The sequence below is a fragment of the Ranitomeya variabilis genome, chromosome 3 (genome assembly GCF_051348905.1).
Source record: "Ranitomeya variabilis isolate aRanVar5 chromosome 3, aRanVar5.hap1, whole genome shotgun sequence".
Classification (NCBI taxonomy): domain Eukaryota; kingdom Metazoa; phylum Chordata; class Amphibia; order Anura; family Dendrobatidae; genus Ranitomeya; species Ranitomeya variabilis.
The window spans coordinates 719,492,846-719,507,368 of NC_135234.1; the positions used below are offsets into that span (position 1 = coordinate 719,492,846).

A 14,523-nucleotide genomic window follows, 5' to 3' on the forward strand; every position below is an offset into this window, starting at 1 on the left:
GCAAGTATCGGCCGATACCCGATACTTGCAGTATCGGAATGCTCAACACTAATAGCCACATTTCAGCCATACTTACCAACGTAAGAGTTGATAGAAAAGGTACATTTAAAGAGTTAATGTCATTTTATTTTTTCCATAAATGAATGGCACATGTGAAAATTAAAAAAAAGCAACTTTGTAATATGCCTTTATGAGAAGCCAGCTCCTGGACTCAAAATTCTCCATCCATTATCAAATAAGCACGGATTTTCACAATACTAAAGGTACCTTCACACGAAACGACTTTGTAACGATATCGCTAGCGATCCGTGACGTTGCAGCGTCCTCGCTAGCGATATCGTTTAGTTTGACACGATCAGGATCCTGCTGTGATGTCGCTGGTCGCTGAATAAAGTCCAGAACTTTATTTGGTCGTCCGATCGCCGTGTATCGTTGTGTTTGAAAGCAAAAGCAACGATACCAGCGATGTTTTACACTGGTAACCAGGGTAAACATCGGGTTACCAAGCGCAGGGCCGCGCTTAGTAACCCGATGTTTACCCTGGTTACCAGCGTAAAAGTAAAAAAAACAAACAGTACATGCTCACCTGCGCGTCCCCCAGCGTCTGCTTCCTGACACTTACTGAGCGCCGGACCTAAAGTGAAAGTGAAAGCACAGCGGTGACGTCACCGCTGTGCTGTTAGGGCCGGAGCTCAGTCAGTGTCAGGAAGCAGACGCCGGGGGACGCGCAGGTGAGCATGTACTGTTTGTTTTTTTTACTTTTACGCTGGTAACCAGGGTAAACATCGGGTTACTAAGCGCGGCCCTGCGCTTAGCAACCCGATGTTTACCCTGGTTACCCGGGGACCTCGGCATCGTTGGTCGCTGGAGAGCGGTCTGTGTGACAGCTCCCCAGCGATCAAACAGCGACGCTGCAGCGATCGGCATCGTTGTCGCTATCGCTGCAGCGTCGCTTCGTGTGAAGGTACCTTTAGTTAGGAGATGTCAGTTGGTGCTCTTAAAGTTCTATGGAGAAATGTAACTGTGGTTTGAGTAGAACTTGCAGCAGAATGTCCGTGTCCACCTCTAGCTCCTCCACTCCGATCCATAGAATGTTATAAGCACCAACTGCCATCTTCTATCTCAGTAATGTGAAAATCTGTCTTCACTAAGTACAGATTTTATCCATAAATTGAGAGTGAGTCCAGGAGGTGAAATAAGCAGATTTCTTTGAGAACACTGCAAAATTTTCAGTTTGTCTGATTTTTCTCTTTATAGGTATATTTTTGAGTAAAATGTATAATGTTTTTTTAGTCTATAAACTACTGACAACATGTCTCCGAAGTTCCAAGAAATACATTTTGTATTTATTTTCTGAAAATGAGAAATGTTCAAAATAACAAAAAAAGCATTGCTTGCAGACCTCAAATAATGCAATAAAACCCCCAAGTTCATAATCATTTAGAAACAATAATACTAATGTTTTAACTCAGGAAGAGTTCAGAGATCAATATTTTGTGGAATAACCATGATTTTTAATCACAGCTTTCATGCGTCTTGGCATGCTTTCAACCAGTCTTTCACACTACTTTTGGGTGACCTTTTGCCACTCCTGGCACAAAAATTTAAGCAGTTCTTCATTGTTTGATGGCTTGTGACTATCCATCTTCCTCTTGATTACATTCCATATGTGGGGCCCCTAGGGGTATTTGCCACAAAAATAGTTATTGACACCAAATACAAATATTAAAATAGCAAGACTGCACTACCATCTCCGGCCAGAAGGGGGAGCTCCAGAGACTCCCCTTGATCTATTCTGGTCTGAGAAAAGGATTGGCAGTTGGGTTGAGGAGTTGAAAGTGAGAGGTCGTATAACTGAACTCCTAACAGCCCTATGACGGATTATAGGCCACAGAAGGAAAAGAGGAATAGAGAAAAAGGACATTGTGAAAACCGGGTAGCAATAACCTCTACCCAGAATAGGCGCAGAGACGGATACTGGATCCGTGGCTATATTCATTATATATAATACAGCAACCGGAAGGAAGTGAGGTGATATCAGCTTCACCAGGGTAAGACGCAGCAACAGACACAGAGTTCAGCGGTACTCCCAGAGGGGGTAAGCCGACAAAAAGGACTCGGGTTGTCCGTCGAACCAGAGCACAGAAGAGACAGATTGGGTCGGCAGCCAGTTCACAAACAGCAGCAGGGCCATACAGAAACTGCGCATAATAAGAGGTGGAAATCCTGACAGGGTCAAAGTAATTCAGAGTTCTTAAACAGACTCCGGTGACAGTATTGGTTGCAAATCCCTTTTTGTTGAAGTAAACTGGTTAAACGTTTCAGTGCCTCAGTCTTTCATTTGGACAATAGCCATCGATCCAGGATCAGGGTCATCACAGCTGAGAGGACCTGCTGCTGATCAAGTAAGTGTCTGTTCCTTCATGATATCCCTTACATTGTGCATCGCCTGAGGCCACAGCACCGGGTCAAGCCACTAGTGACATCCCCCTCAAGAGACTGACCTCATTGATCTGGTGCTGGGTACCTCGGTCTCCCGGGCGTAACAACTGGCGTCACGAACAGGATTGGGCCAGCCCGTACACCGGGTATTGTGTGCCGTAATCGGAGTCTGAAACTGTGAAAATTTGGATGAAAAATCTTGGAGATTGACTTTGTTAAAGAAAATCCCGTTCCCCATTGAAAACTATTGAAAGTAACTTTTCTCCATTGGTTATAATGGGGTAAAAATGGCCGCCATCCCCTGATGTAATCATCTCATAACCGTTAGGCACAAAACTGTTAATCGAGCTACGTCATTACCCAAGCCCCAGTCTAACTGAAAAACTTCAAAATCCACCATCACAGAGCGTGCGGCAGTTAGAGGCAGCAGGGGGCGCGTCATTGTCATCCTGCTGCACAGAGGAACGAATCTACATTATCTAGACGGAAGCTGGGACCGGAGGGGTCTGGATTAACTAAGGGGGTACAGTATGTCGCAGCACGGAGACGCCGCAGCACCCGGCGACGCTAATGCAGCTGAAAGACAGTGTCGATAGAGAGCCTGGCAGCGCAGCAGTGCAAGGAGTGGCGCCCATCATGCCGGTGTTGATGCCATATACCCCGGGTGGCCCGTGGCTTCCAATGTATGAAGGTGAACCTAATACCCTTGACGGTTTCAGGGAAAAGATGCTGGCTCATTTTGATATGTTACCCGTGGGTGAAGCTCAGCGTGTTAGTCTCCTGATGATGCAGTTAAGTGGCCATGCTAAGCGAGAAGTCACGGCATGGGCAACTGATCTAAAAGGTACTGTTGAACGCATATTTGCTGGATTAAAAGCTACATTTGAAACCACTGCCAGCAGCAAAGCTAAAGTACGATTCTTTAATTGCAAACAAAAAGCTAATGAGGGCGTGAGAGATTTTGCCTTAAACCTGCAGGAAGCCCTTAAATCACTTATACTGGCTGAACCCATTTTTAACACAGGAGCCGATAAACTGCTAAGAGATCAATTTATTGAGGGACTCTACACCCCTTCTCACCGGGGGCATGTGAGCATGCTTGTTTTTAAGAACCCTGAATTGACATTTGCCCAATTAAAGGAGAGCGCTATACGTCTCCAGCTGGCAGAGGTACCTCGGGATCAGGACCTCACACAACCCATGGCAGATGCACTTCAGCAACGGGGAATGCCAATGACATCAGCTACGTCCGGTGCCAGTGCTAAGTCCCTGGGGCCCATTACTAATGAGGCTCTTCAGCAAAAGCTTGACTCTTTAACTGATGTTGTTGCTTCAATGGCTAAAACCATGCAGGAGACGAGAGAACCCAAGATGGAGTTGGCAAACCGTAGACAGGATGTTCCATGGATGAGGTCCCGGAGATACCCGACATGGAGAGGACGACCCCGTGACCGCTACCAACCGGATGGACAGCCCATTTGCCACCGTTGCCAGCAGCCAGGCCACTTTGCACGAAATTGTGATTTAAACGGGAATCCCCTGGGAATGCGGGCCGCTTCGCAGGAATTAATTTTCAAGGCCCAACACCCTGGCACGACAGATACATCGGAGGACGACCCATCATCCCTATCGTGCTGGACGGAATTCCCCTCAACGCTTTGCTGGATACAGGTTCCCAGATTTCATCTATACCATATATCCTTTATAAGAGGTACTGGGCTGAGGTAGATATTGATAAAGGACCCTCTGATGTTGAACTAGATATATGGGCCAGTAATGGTAAGTTGGTACCGAAACTAGGATTCAGGGAGATGACCATAAAGATTGGTAAAGCAGAACTGAAGAAACAGGGTATAATTGTCGTTGATGTTGACCGACAGAATTGTGAACCAACTGTATTGATAGGAATGAATGTGTTAGAGAACTGCTTTTCCGAAGTTATTTCTGTCTTACAACAAATTGCTGAAACTGCCCGATCCTGCCAGCAGAGAGTTCTCCGGAGGGAAATAAAAGTATTAATGTTAAGGCAACAGATAGAAGTTGCAGGTGGAGAAATCGGCAGTGTGAGGGTGAGTGATCCAACGTCTATTGTAATCCCACCAAAAACAGAAATGCTGGTATGGTGTAGAGCGGCCATTGGTACTAAAGGACGAGACTATCAAGCCTTAATAGAACCAGCGTACACCGACAGCAGGCCCACTATACTCACGGCACGAGGGGTGGTCGAGGTTCACCGGGGACGGGTGCCGGTACGATTTTTGAACTGTGGAGAGGAAGAGGTCACTTTGCCAAGGTACGCTACAGTGGCAAAGTTATATACTGTTGACAACAATGCCATCACAACCGTTGAGCCCTTAGAATCGACCTGTCAGGTGGAAAATAACGGCTCAGATGGAAAATTGGAGGATTGGTGCCAACAGCTAGACGTAGGTGTAGATTCAACACCTACCCATCAAAGACAAGGGGTGTATAGATTAGTGACGGAATATGAACAGGTCTTCAGTAAACACCCATTGGACTTCGGACGGATTGAAGGGGTGGAACATACAATCCCCACCGGTGACCATCCCCCGATAAAAGAAAGATATAGACCCATACCGCCCGCTCACTATCAATGCGCGAAGGACATGCTGAGAGAGATGAAACAGGCCGGGGTAATAAGAGATAGTTGTAGCCCTTGGGCGGCCCCTCTGGTGATTGTCAAAAAAAAGGACGGAACCATGAGAATGTGCGTAGACTACCGGCGGATTAATAATATCACCCATAAAGACGCCTATCCCTTGCCTAGGATAGAAGAGTCTTTGACTGCTTTGAAATCTGCTAATTTTTTTTCCACCTTAGACTTAACAAGCGGTTATTGGCAAGTCCCTGTGGCTGAGAGAGATAAAGAAAAAACAGCATTCACCACACCAATGGGTCTAAGCGAATTTAATCGCATGCCGTTCGGACTCTGCAACGCATCCGGTACTTTCCAGCAACTGATGGAATGTTGCCTCGGACACAAGAACTTCGAGACCGTCCTCCTGTACCTAGATGATGTGATCGTCTACTCAAAGACTTACGAACAGCACTTAACAGACCTGGCAGAGGTGTTCTAAGCCTTATCCAAGTATGGTATGAAAATCAAACCATCCAAATGTCACCTTCTTAAGCCAAAGGTACAATACTTAGGGCACATCGTGAGTTTGGAGGGAGTAGCACCGGATCCCGAGAAAATAACTGCCATAAGGGATTGGCCAAGACCTACCAACGCAAAAGAAGTGAGGCAATTCTTGGGATTAGTGGGTTACTATCGTAGATTTATAAAAGGATTTACCAAATTGGCAGCGCCCTTGCAAGATTCTTTGATAGGGCAGACGAAGAAACCTTCAAACCGAAACCCTCCTTTTCAGTGGAACGACGAAAGAGAAGACTCCTTTGGACAACTAAAGAAGGCACTAACTGGAGAAGAAGTTCTGGCGTACCCGGATTACCATCAACCTTTCATCCTCTACACCGATGCCAGTAATGTGGGATTGGGAGCGGTGCTGTCACAAAAGCAAGAAGGTCGGGAGAAAGTCATCGCCTTTGCAAGTAGAAAACTCCGGCCTACTGAAAGAAATTCTGAAAATTATAGCTCCTTCAAATTGGAGCTACTGGCAGTAGTTTGGGCTGTGACTGAACGTTTCAAACACTATTTGACCGGTGCAGAATTTATTGTCTATACTGACAACAATCCATTGACCCACCTAGACACGGCTAAATTAGGTGCGTTAGAACAGCGATGGATAGCCCGGTTATCTAATTACAACTTCGTGATCAAGTATCGAGCAGGTCGCAAGAATGGAAATGCCGATGCCCTATCCCGGATGCCACACTTGAGAGATGTAGAAGAAGAAACGGGGGAGCTTGAAGAAATTGAACTACCAGCCTTTCATCAGCCCAAGGTAAAACATCGTCAGTCAAATACCTATCAGAAACAACAAGAAGTGAATTTTAATCCGTTAGCACACCATAGATGGGCTGACACCCAAGATAGCAATCCGGCTGTGAAGCTAGTGAAGGAACTATTGACTGAGCAAAGTGCATATCCCGATGAGGATGCCCCAGAAGAGACGCATCAAGTCTGGAAAGAGAGAGGCAAAATGTTCCTGTATCAAGGGAAACTCTGTAGAAGATACACCAATCCGAAAACACATGAATTGGTTTGGCAGATTATCGTGCCTAAACAAGATGTGAGGATGGTCCTCGAGGCTTACCACAATGGTGCTGGTCACTTTGGTTGGAAAAAGCTAGAAGTACTTCTGAGAGAAAGATTTTATTGGGTCGGGATGAGAAAATCAATCGAACAGTGGTGTAGAAACTGTGGCCCGTGCAACCTCAGAAGGAACGATCAAAAGAGCCAAAGAGCACCACTGCAGCCCATAATCACCAAACAACCACTTGAACTGGTAGCCATGGACCACGTGAAGTTGACACCGAGCCGGTCCGGTTACGTCTATGCCTTGACCATCGTGGATCATTATTCGTGCTTCTTGGTAGTAGTACCTGTAAAAGATCTGACTGCAAAAACAGCAGCCAAAGCGTTCCAAACGTACTTTTGTAGACCCCATGGATATCTGGAACAGGTTCTCACTGACCAGGGTACAGCCTTTGAATCAGAGATCTTCAGAGAATTCTGTAATATGTATGGTTGCAAAAAGATCCGGACGACGGCCTATCATCCGCAAACAAACGGCTTATGTGAGAAGATGAACCATATTGTGATAGACCTACTAAAGACTTTACCTGAAACGGAAAGGAATCAATGGCCAGAGAAATTGCCTGACTTGGTGGATCTGTATAATCATGTCCCGGTGAGCTCTACCAACTGCACCCCAGCTTATCTTATGGTTGCAAGACCCGGCCAATTGCCAATCGATCTAGAAATGGGAATTCTGAAACCAGACGCAGAAGTTCAAGACTCCAATTGGGATGTCGTACGGCAAAAGCAGTATCGCCAAGTGCAAGAGAGTGTGGAAAGAAGCCTCCAGCAAACCAGAGAAAGACAAGAGCGAACTTTCAACCAGAATGCTCTAGCAACTCCACTAAGACCGGGTGACCAAGTACTCAGGAGGAATCGTCGAACCAATAAACTGGATAATCAATGGGAAGCCGTACCCTACACAGTTTTACCAACAAGAATGGATAATCCTAAAATGTGTCTCATTAGCAAAAACGGAGGTTTAACATCTGTACTAGTGTCAAGAGACAATCTTAAATTATGTCCGGAAACGTTGAAAGAGCCAGAAGTTGTCCAGCCAGAATCAGAAGTTATTCAACCTATACAGGTTCAACCAGTAAAGGAAAAAGAGGAGGAAATGTATCACACCTGTATAGGAGACTTTCCCAAAACCCTACTAACATACCATGGTGCAGTAGTGGTTCCCATGGTGGCCTTTTATCCAACACCGAATCCAATATTAGAAGTCCCAAGACAGGAAGAGGTTGACCCCGTACTGCAAGAGGTTCCAGGTCAGGAAGAACAGATTCCTGATCAGAGTGATCCCATTCACGGTGGACTTGCCAACCCCTTAGTGGTGGAATTATCTTTAGCAGAGAGGGCAGATACTATATCCGCAGTAGACAGAAGTACACCACATAAAGAGACACCGCTATTACGTAGATCCCAGCGTAGTACCCAGGGTCAATTACCGGCCAGGTATGCGGATTACCATTTATAAGACTATAGTCATTGTTATCGTTCTGTAACGTTTAAGCCCAGTACCTACAGAGACTTACCTGTATGAACTTTTTGCATATTCTTGAACTTTTTATCAGCCCGGAAACACTAAATCAAAGCTCCGGAAAGACTGCTTTGTGAACTTTGCTTCCTAGTACCTTCAAGGATAGAACTGTATTAATGGACACTATTTGAAGTGACTTTTTACAGAATTCCATTTTTTTTTTTGTTTCTTTGAGTGGTTTTTGTAAGACTTTTTAATTTTTATTTTTTAAGACTCTGTACATATCAATTGTTATTTCAAAATGTTATCATCCCACAGTCCCGGAGTACTGTTCTTAACTAAGGGGGAATGTGGCGCCCCTAGGGGTATTTGCCACAAAAATAGTTATTGACACCAAATACAAATATTAAAATAGCAAGACTGCACTACCATCTCCGGCCAGAAGGGGGAGCTCCAGAGACTCCCCTTGATCTATTCTGGTCTGAGAAAAGGACTAGCAGTTGGGTTGAGGAGTTGAAAGTGAGAGGTCGTATAACTGAACTCCTAACAGCCCTATGACGGATTATAGGCCCGTGATACCCATAGTAGGAAAAGAGGAATAGAGAAAAAGGACATTGTGAGAACCGGGTAGCAATAACCTCTACCCAGAATAGGCGCAGAGACGGATACCGGATCCGTGGCTATATTCATTATATATAATACAGCAACCGGAAGGAAGTGAGGTGATATCAGCTTCACCAGGGTAAGACGCAGCAACAGACACGGAGTTCAGCGGTACTCCCAGAGGGGGTAAGCCGAGAAAAAAAGGACTCGGGTTGTCCGTCGAACCAGAGCACAGAAGAGACAGATTGGGTCGGCAGCCAGTTCACAAACAGCAGCAGGGCCATACAGAAACTGCGCATAATAAGAGGTGGAAATCCTGACAGGGTCAAAGTAATTCAGAGTTCTTAAACAGACTCCGGTGACAGTATTGGTTGCAAATCCCTTTTTGTTGAAGTAAACTGGTTAAACGTTTCAGCGCCTCAGTCTTTCATTTGGACAATAGCCATCGATCCAGGATCGGGGTCATCACAGCTGAGAGGACCTGCTGCTGATCAAGTAAGTGTCTGTTCCTTCATGATATCCCTTACATTGTGCATCGCCTGAGGCCACAGCACCGGGTCAAGCCACTAGTGACATCCCCCTCAAGAGACGGACCTCATTGATCTGGTGCTGGGTACCTCGGTCTCCCGGGCGTAACACATAGGTTTTGAATGGGGTTCAGGTCTGGAGATTGGGCTGGCTATGACAGGGATTTGATGTGGTGGTTCTTCATCCGCACATTGATTGACCTAGCTGTGTGGCATGACGCATTGTCTTGCTGGAAAAACTAGTCCTCAGAGTTGGGAAACATTGCCTGAGCAGAAGGAATCAACTGTTTTTCCAGGATAACCTTGTATGTGGCTTTATTCATCCGTCCTTCGCAAAGATTAACCAGCCCAATTCCTTGCTGAAGCATCTGTAGATCATCAACAATCTTCCACTAAATTTCACAGTGGGTGCAAGACACTGTGCCTTCTACGCCTCTCCAGATTTCCGTCTAACCATTAGATGACCAGGTGTTGGGGAAAGCTGAAAATTAGACTCGTCAGAGAAGATTACCTTACTCCAGTCCTCTATGGTTAAATCCTTATGGTCTTTGGCAAACTTCAGCCTGGCTCCCCTTTGCTTCTCATTGATGAAAGGCTTTTTTCTAGCTTTACATGACTTGAGTCCTGCCTCTAGGAGCCTGTTACAAACTGTCAAACTGTTCTTGCCGTGCACTTCACCCCAGCTGCCATTTGCCATTTCTTTTGTAGGTCACTTGAGTGATCCTGCCGTTGCTGAATGACATTCGAATAAGATGACGGTCATCCTGGTCAGTGGAGAGTCATTTTCGCCCTCTGCCAGTCTGTAGCTTTGTTGTCCCCAATGTCTGCTGCTTGACCTTGTTGTAATGGACTGCCGTCTTAGACATTTTAAGGATGGAGGCAACATGAACTCACTGTGTCCTCCTACTAGTAAAGCCAGAATTGAGCCCTTCTTTTCCTAACTCAACACTTTTCTTTTCAACTCCTTTAGCTTGGTTAAAAGTTATTGTTTCATTCCTATTACTTTTGGGATATTACTAGCACTTGTTTTGCCATCCAGCTTGTTCTATTGCAAGAGGATTATGAACACCACAGCAGTGTTTTTCATACTTTCCTTTGTTAAATAAGATTTGGTTCAGGTGATCAACTAACCAGAAGCACATTAAGTAGAATGAGGTGTACTCTGGCTGGAATTCAACTGACACCGGAATGGAATGGCTGTCAGACATGTAGTGAAGCTGATTTTTATAAAACTGTGCTGTGGTCTCTTATTTTTTGCCAAAGCTGTAAGGTCTTTAAGGAGGCTCTGAGGATGAGCACCTGCCCATCTGTTACTGGGTCCATGGACATTAGCACATAAAAACATGGATCCAAAACATATTGTGTTCATCATGTGTTCAAATTGCATTTTTTCTTTTGCAAAATACAATTTTATTACGTCCCCACCCAAATAATAGGGTGGATATAAAAAAGCTAGAAATAGTGAAGAAAGAAATAGAATAGAATAGTGCCAAAGAAATAGAAGCCAGCGACATGTACAATACCACATTCATAGATACAATTGGACCAAACCTCACTGTTGTCCACTGAAATAATTTTCTACCTCTTGTTTATCCATTCAGAATTAAAGTACAATTCCGGGGTTTTTTATAGGTATCAGTAATGTATGTTCCCTGTGTGTCATAAATTACTTACCGATCTCTTCCAATCACTGCTCCCATCCCCTTCTGCACCTCGTGACCACAGTCATGAGTGGCCGGATCGCTCCAGTGATTGCTGGGCAGACCAGAATTCTGAGACTCAGACCAAGGGTATCATAAACTTACATTAAAGGCGTTGCCCACTACTCAAACAACCCCTGTGTTTCCCCCCATGAAATTAGTACTATTTATACTCACCTACGGTGCCGGTGCCATTCAAGCGTTGTCAGCACTGGCTCTCCCAGGGCTCCCGTGACATTTTTATGTCATATGACCCCTGTGGCCAGCACTGGTTCCCTTCTCTGCCTTTGGACACATCAAGATGTCTGGAGGAAGCGAAAACTGCTGCTGCCGTGTCACGTCCTTCGTATGTCAATTCCGACCATAGGAAGGGAAGTGAAGCCAGCGCTGATGGGCCACAGGGATTGCATGACATAACAATATGAAGAGATCCCAGGAGATCCAATGCCGACACCGCTGGAACAGCTCCGACACCGGAGGTGAGTATAATAGGTGTCACTATTTTACTGAGGGGAACCATCGGGTTTCAGAAGGGGTTATCCAAGTGGTGGACAACCCTAAGTGAGACTGTGACTGTTACCTTCTACTTCCAGCTAGTCAGGGCTGCGACCACAAGATAGTGAAGAGCGACTGGAGTAGCGCTGGAACCAGTACAAAATGGCCACTGGTAAATACTTAGTTATATGGGGAACATACATAATTTGATGGACATTGCAGACGTTCTATGGAACTCGGTCCGAGAGCGAAACGCAATGTACGGTCTATCCGACTGAAACTCAAGTGGCAATCGGACTGCACTAAGATGTCATCCAAGTGCAGTCTGATAGTTTCCACGTATTTATTGACTTGCATGGCCTAGGGCGGTCTGAATATCAGATCAAACTCAGACAAGCAGTGATTTTTTTTAAGACATTGGACATGTGCACGGCCCCATAAAATAACATCAGTCCGGGTGTGAACAAACGTTTTGTCAGATCGCACTTGGACCGATTGTACAGTCCTCTGCACCTGCCCTGAAATGTCAGAATACTTCTTTAATGCAATTTGCTAATATTTTCACCTACAAAGCAGAGTGTGAGGGATGAGGATCTGCGGGGTCATCCCACATGGGGATCAGATGAAGTAATGACAACCTGAACCGAAATAACGACGGCTGGGTCAGCGCAGGTCGCAGTGAATAACATACCCAAACAGAAACCATCCTTTACGCTGAGCCGTAGGTTGGTCGGTTTCGGCTCTGATGTATGTTTTGGATGCTTGTTTTTTGCTGATTCCACTTTCCTGCCAAATAGTCGTTCTCTGGGGAAATAAAATACGTCTGTGATTTCTTCCAAGTCAGCTCTATTGAAAAAAAATGTATTACAATATTATGGTATGCATTAAGCGGTTTTCAACCTCAGGTGCTCCGTGTGCGTTAAAAGACGATGGGTGGAGATAAAGGAAGCAAGACTCAACAAAACAACCTAAAAATATCGAGTCATCTTACAGCATAGTATTCTGAGTGAGGTTGCAGACGGCGGCAGACAAGTATTTATTTTAAAACGGCCTTTAAAATGTTGCTAATCATAGGTTGTCTCACTGTAAAGAATATATCAGCTGTAATCTGCAGCAGAACTTAAAAGGAAGTGTCCAATATCCCTACATCGCCCCCGCAGGGGGAATTGGGTATTACACAGTGGGCAGTGATGTAAAGGTAATGTATGGATATTCTGATAGACTGTCCTTGTAGACATTCTCCACGCTGGCAGCCCCTGTTAGTAATTTAACATGTCCTTATAGGCTATTTGAAAATTAATTTTTTTTTCTCGACGACCCTTTAAAATGACCACATTGCTGATACATATTATACACGGTCAGTCTGAAAAATTCATCTGAAATCGGGAGTGTGATAAACCTTGGAGATAAGGAGATGTGAGACAGAACTTGTTCTCTCTCTCCACAGAGATACAACATTGCTGTATGGCTTATGTGGATGAGCCCCCCAGTCCCCCCCGACGAATAACTTATAAAGACTTTCATGCTCCAATCACTAGATTTTATTTCTGGTTTTAACCATCAATTAAATTAAATATATTACTCCAGTTAAAATCACTTTGAAAGAACTTTCGAATAAAAATCTGTATATTTTTAGAAATGCCCAGTGAGTTTTAAGAGACTGTATCCCCTTACTGTATTTCCTTACTAATGGGAAAGCTGCACTGAAACACACTTTTCTAGTTTCCATTTTTATGATCTTATTATTCTGCTTTCTGAGCTGTGAATCTTACAGTCCATTGACATTAAAAACATTTTTTTTAAAATGACGCTTATAGTTGTGGGTATGCTCTCTGATATGTGTGGAACTTACCCTTCCATTTTTGTGGGCATGCTCTATGACATGTGCATTGTTGTGGGCATGCTATATGATATTCACAATGTTGTGGGCATGCTCTATGACATGTGCATTGTTGTGGGCATGCTATATGATATATGCATTGTTGTGGGCATGCTCTATGATATTCACAATGTTGTGGGCATGCTCTATGACATGTGCATTATTGTGGGCATGCTCAATGATATTGGCAATGTTATGGGCATGCTCTATGACATGTGCATTGTAGTGAGCATGCTCTATGACATTTGTATTGTTGTAGGCATGCTCTATGATATGTGTATTGTTATATGCATGCTCTATGATGTGCATTGTTGTGGGCATGCTCTGACATGTACATTGTTGTGGGCATGCTCTATGATATGTGTATTGTTGTATGCATGCTCTATTACGTGCATTGTTGTGGGCATGCTCTATGATATGTGTATTGTTGTGTGCATGCTTTATGACATGGGTATTATTTGTAGGAATGCTCTATGATTTGTGCATTCCTGTTGGCATACGTGCATTGCTGTGAGCATGCACTATGATATGTAATAATAATAATTGTTATTTCTATAGCACCAACATATTCCGCACCACTTTACAATTCAGAGGGGACATGCACAGACAATAAAAACATTATCGAATAGCTCATAATTCAACGGACACTAACAGGAGTGAGGGCCATGCTCGCAAGCTTACAATCTATGTGCATTGCTGTGAGCGTACGTGATATATGCATTGTTGTGGGCATGCTCTGTGATATGTGAATTGTTGTGGGCATGCTCTGTGCTGTGATATATGCATTGCTGTTGGCATGCTCTGTGGTATGTGCATTGTTGTGGGCATGCTCTGTGATATGTGCATTGCTGTGGGCATGCTCTGTGATGTGTGCATTGTTGTGGGCATGCTCTGTGAAATATGCATTGCTGTGGGCATGCTCTGTGATATGTGCATTGTTGTGGGCATGCTCTTTGATATATGCATTGCTGTGGGCATGCTTTGTGATATGTGCATTGTTGTGGGCATGCTCTGTTATATGTGCATTGCTGTGGGCATGCTCTGTGATATGTGCATTGTTTTGGGCATGCTCTGTGATATGTGCATTGTTGTCGGCATGCTCTGTGATATGTGCATTGCTGTGGGCATGCTCTGTGATGTGTGCATTGTTGTGGGCATGCTCTGTGATATGT

General features: G+C 44.6%; 1 protein-coding gene across 1 annotated transcript in view; it reads left to right on the plus strand.

Annotated features, from left to right (window-relative positions):
* ARHGAP20 (Rho GTPase activating protein 20) overlaps nt 1-14,523 on the plus strand; it is a 160,052-nt gene that overhangs the window by 25,807 nt on the left and 119,722 nt on the right. The gene's annotated exons all lie outside the window — the stretch shown is intronic.